Source organism: Limulus polyphemus, unplaced genomic scaffold, assembly GCF_000517525.1.
Source record: "Limulus polyphemus unplaced genomic scaffold, Limulus_polyphemus-2.1.2 Scaffold2395, whole genome shotgun sequence".
Classification (NCBI taxonomy): Eukaryota; Metazoa; Arthropoda; class Merostomata; order Xiphosura; family Limulidae; genus Limulus; species Limulus polyphemus.
The window spans coordinates 1,004-7,050 of NW_013668005.1; positions in this window are offsets into that span (position 1 = coordinate 1,004).

Sequence of the window (6,047 nt, forward strand, 5' to 3'; positions counted from 1 at the left end):
GTTATAACTAAAGATAATAAAAAACAGTAATATCGAAGCTAGCCGAAATTTTCATATTGTAAATAAAGGGATTTTGTTTGAATAACCTTATTTTTAAAGCTGTTCAGCATCTAATGGTCCATGACGTCTTCTTATAAATTAAACTCTACCTCTTGGATTCTTTTTACTCATAATTAGCGAAAGTTCAAGGTTTTTTGGCTTCTCATTTACGTAATACTTTTAAGTAAATGCTATAATGTCTCACTTTTGAGTTTCCCGACGAAACAAGCACTACCCGAGATTTTTCTATTAATTTTGCGTCAAAAAACACTTTTCTACATTTTCCAAAAAAATCATATTTTCACAGAAAAGCCAAAGCTATAGCTATTGTTTTTTTCCCAAATTTTGAAAAAAATTATTTTTCTTCATATTTCAACACAAAGATGCCCTTGATGCAAGACGTTCAAAATGGATATCCTTTCATCAAAATTCCCAGTTGTTATTTCATAATCTGTTATGAAAATTTCGGCTAACTTCCATATCACCGTTCATTATTGTCTTTAGTTATATTGTAAATAAAGAACAGCTTTAAAAATAAGGTTATTCAAACAAAATCCCAGCATCTAATAGTCCATAACGTCTTATTATTCATTAAAATATACCTTTGGGATTGTTTTTACTCATAATTAGCGAAAGTTCATTTTTTTTGGCTTTTCACTTGACATAATACTTTTCGTAAATGCTATAATGTCTCACTTTTGAGTTTTCCGACGAAACAAGCACTACCCGACATTTTTCTATTAATTTTGCGTCAAAAAAACACTTTTCTACATTTTCCAAAAAAATCATATTTTCACAGAAAAGCCAAGGCTATAGCCTATGTTTTTTCCCAAATTTTGAAAAAATTATTTTTCTTCATATTTCAACACAAAAATGCCCTTGATGCAAGACGTTCAAAATGGGTATCGTTTCCTCAACGTTCCCAATAGTTATTTCATAATCTGTTATGAAAATTTCGGCTATCTTCGATATTGCACTTTTTCTTTGTCTTTAGTTATATTGTAAATATAGAACAGCTTTAAAAATAAGTTTATTCAAACAAAATTTCAACATCTAATAGGCCCTTACCTCTTCTTATAAATTATACTCCTCCTTGTGGATTGTTTTAACTCCCGATTAGCGAAAGTTCAATTTTTTTAGCTTTTCACGGGACATAATATTTTTCGTCAATGCTATCATGTCTCAATTTTGAGTTTTCCGACGAAATAAGCACTAGACAACATTTTTCTATTAATTTTGCGTCAAAAAAGCACTTTTTTTACATTTTCCAAAAAAATTCATATTTTCACTGAAAAACCAAAGTCTATGTTTTTCCAAATTTTGAAAAACAATTGTTTTTCCTCATTTTTCAATACAAAGATGACTTGATGTACTACTTTCAAAATGGATATCCTTTCGTCAAAATTCCCAATAGTTATTTTTTAATGTGTTATGAAAATTTCGGCTAGCTTCGATATTACTGTTTTTTATTGTCTTTAGTTATATTGTAAATAAAGAATAGCTTTAAAAATAAGTTTATTCAAACAAAATCCCAACATCTAATAGGCCCTGACCTCTTCTTATAAATTAAACTCCTCCTTGTGGATTGTTTTAACTCCTGATTAGCGAAAGTTCATTTTTTTTTAGTTTTTCACGGGACATAATATTTTTCGTCAATGCTATAATGTCTCAGTTTTTAGTTTTCCGACAACATAAGCACTGGTCGACATTTTTCTATTCATTTTATGTCAAAAAAGTATCTAGTACTGCTATCTTAGTAGTATCTAGTACTGCTATCTTAGTAGTATCTAGTACTGCTATTTTAGTAGTATCTAGTACTGGTATCTTAGTAGTATCTGGTATTGCTATATTAATAGTATCTAGTACTGGTATCTTAGTAGTATCTGGTTTTGCTATATTAATAGTATCTAGTACTGGTATCTTAGTAGTATCTGGTATTGCTATATTAATAGTATCCAGTACTGCTATCTTAGTTGTATCTAGTGAGACTCCATTCTTTCTCACAATATGACCAAAAAAATAGTACTTCCATGACCACACATCTTCCTGGTTTTAGTTTCCAGCCTACGTTTTGTACCTACTGGAATACCATTTTCAGGTTTTCATCCGTAAACTGTGACTGTTATCATCCTAGATCAGCCATTTCACTTACCATTTTAGTGGGAAGGTGAATAACTAATCACCAGACTGGCGTGACTGGTGGTGCAGCATGTGTATTTACATAGGGTGACAGGTTCTTGGGAGTGACAAAAACATAACATAGTTTTCTAAATTGTGTGCTGCTTGTGACTCAATCATTAATAATGGTTTTTATAAAGATATAATTGTATAAAATAACTATAATGGCGGAAAAATCAGGGAAGGGATGGGCAGCACAGTCAGTGTTTGCAGATGGCCACAAAACACGTTGCACTGGATCTGTTGATCACCCATAATTACAGAACAATACCAGAAATTCATCCCTCCACAGACAGATAATGGTCCGAGCTAATATTCCTTTCAGGTGTGGATTCTATAACCATGTTTCACAGTACTAACACACTAGACTTCATCTGCAGTAAACCCTGGAAAACCTTTTGTATACATGGGTGTACAATGACATTCTCTCTCACGTATACTCTAGCATTCCACTGCTTTTGGGCCCTATCTGGTTGGCATTGAATAACTTTCATATGGGCCATCAATTCACTGGTCGTACTGGGTGGAACTGACTGGTAGGTTCTGTAGTATGTCCATTTCCAGGATGCCAATGTCAGAACCGAGCTAGCTTTTCTCTGGTTTATCACTTTCGAATTAGGGACGGTCAGTGCACATAGCCCTTCCTCTAAACAACAGTAGCAACCTTTGACGGAGATCTTTGGTAATGTACGACAAAATGCAATTGTCAGTGGCTTTTTTTTGTCTTGGCTATTTAATTAACTTGCTAGAGCTTAGAATAACGACACTTAATAGTTACTTATGATTAATTGTATGTTATTATACTCATGGAGGGTGCCAACATCGTAACGAAGTTGTAAATGAAACTGTATTTTAGTAACAAAAAAAATCAGAAAACATACAAGTAAAATATGAACTGACGTGTATTTAAAATATTCTAATATTACTATTAATTAGTGAATTTGGTGAAAGATTCATGAGAACTAGGTATAACATATCAAAGGGTAGCGACGTTCTCGGTACAGGAATCTCAACAATTTTACCCACCTCAGTTTGATGAAAATTAAAATGTTTTTCAAATAAAATAATTTTTGTGAGAAATGAAGAATATCATGAAAAACGGAAACTGAAATAAGTTATAGTTTTTTACGTAAAAAATTCAAAATATATATATATAAATCACTGTGAAATGGTCAACGTTTTCGCTAAGCTATTTTCATAGGGAACGTACCTTTTTCGCATTTATATATTCCATGTTAATAACTTAGAAGACTTTTTGAGAATGTGATCTATAGATTGAAGTGTTTCAATGAAGTTAATAGAAACATATACGATAGTTTTTGTTGAGTTATATTTAAAAAATATTGTTGAAATAGTATGCAATGCAAGTCAAAGTATTTGATCTTCTAATTATCGTTAGTCCAGAGGCGGTGCCAGCCTCTTCCGTGTTAGAGGGCTGATGTGGACTGGACAAAATATTAAGTTTTTTGTAATTAAGCACAAGGTTACACCATGGACTATCTGTGTTATGACCATCTCGTGTATCGAAACCCGGATTTTTAGTGTTATAAGCCTTCACACTTATAGCTGAGAGGGGCAAAACTTGAGGAACTGCACTCTACACTTTGTGAGAACATATATTGTTGTGTTTAGGAAGTGAACCAACTTAACAGCAAGGACTTTTCGTTCAGTGCAGGGGCTAATTGAGGAGGTTAAGATATATTTTGGGGTAGCTCTATCCCCCCCCCCTCCATCCTACTGCTGCCACTGATGATCATCATGCGGAAAACCAGGTTTGAGTTTACAAACAGTACATTGTATCTTATGCTCTAAACACAATGCATACTTACAGCAAAAATTCATGTATCAGTCAAAACACAACATTTTTTAAAAGCTTACTAACTGAAAAATGCATGTATCAGTCAAAACACAACATTTTTTTTAAAAGCTTACTAACTGAAAAATTCATGTATCAGTCAAAACACATTTTTTAAAAGCTTACTAACTGAAAAAGTGTTTTGACTGATACATGAAAACATTTCTTTAAAAGCTTACTGACTGAAAAATGCATGTATCAGTCAAAACACAAAATTGTTTTAAAAGCTTACTGACTGAAAAAGAAACGTTTACGAAGATAATTTTCTTCCACAACGTTCTATAAACAATATTTTCTAGTCTTAATTGTCCCCAGTGGCACAGCGGTATGTCTGCGGACTTATCACGCGAGAATCCGGGTTTCGATACCCGTGATGGGCAGAGAACAGATAGCCCATTGTGTAGCTTTGTGCTTAATGACAAACAAACAAATCTAGTCTTAATTTTAGTTTTCTAGTTTTTATATGATTTCAGAGCAAGCAGAATAAATATAAAAAATAACTATAGTTTTTCTAAGCACACAAAAGTATTAAATTCAGATATTTTTCGATATAAAAACCAACACCACTAACGGTAAAATCCATTTGTGGGAAGCGTCTTTGGACTTACTCTTTAACTAAAATTTTCTCCTATACGCTCCGTGTTATATTCAGGTGAAATTAATTATCGCTAAAGCTGTAGAATAGGTCCGCTAAATAACTAGAGATTCGTTTAGGATGTGGATTATGGAGTATTACAAAAACTGATTATGGAGTATTACAAAAACTGATTACGGAGTATTACAAAAACTGATTACGGAGTGTTATAAAAACTGATTATGAAGTATTACAAAAGCTGATTACGGAGTATTATAAAAATTCTTACTTAACAGATTCGATGTTAAGGAAAGTAATGAGACTGTACACAAGTGTAGAACAAAATGCACAACCTTTATTAAACGATGTTACACAAACACAGTCTGTGTATTTGCAGTTCTTATTTACGCTCGACGATTGCTTCTACAGGTTCTTCTATATATTCGACCGCTCAAGTTGAAACCATATACAACACTGTTTAAATACAAATTTCCCTAGTTTGCAAAAAAACCTCGCATCCACCCACCGCAACATGCACTCCACGTGACTGGTCATTATCAGTACAGCATAGGTGGGACCATAACCTCTAGATATCACATTAACAACCATTGAAGAATACTGCTATAGACATTCTTACACAACATATTATTACGTAATGTTTTCTCCGGGCATCAACAGATATTACCTACTTCGAGAACAACAAAGGGAACTTGAAACAATATTAACTTAATGTTTTCTCGGCTACGTGTTGTGTGAAACATGCACATTTTCAGAACAATGAATGAAATCAGAAATAATGTATTTATCAAAATATAAAGTATAGATTTTTAAAGCCATTGAAATATTTTCACAGAATTAGTATCATCATATCGAAAATATACGTCTCTGTGCTTTTACTTAAAGCAGTTTACCTGCCACATTTTATTCTGTAGCCCAAGAGTTGGCGGTGGGTGGTGATGACTAGCTGCCCTCCCTCTAATCGTACACTAATATATTAGGGACGGCTAGCGCAGATAGCCCTCGTGTATCTATGCGCGAAATTTAACACATAACATATATAACTCAGGAAGAACGAAAGTATAAATATATTCACGTGCTTTACAGCCAACACAGGATTGACGTCTAGCCAATCAGAATGCCTGAAAATCACGCTGGCAAGATGAAGATTTTAGAGTTGCCAGAAAATCCGTCGCTAACGTGCCTGAGCAATTATTCAGTTGTCTATGGATTTATGATTTCAGCCAAACATGAATTACATATGTTTTGTTTGACATTCTGGGGCTGATTTAACTTGATATATGTATATATATATATATACACAACGAGTGCTCGAAGTGGGAATTCAGAAGTGGGGGTACGTTTGTGCATAAATGGTGATAGCGTTTTTTCATATCTTTCCGT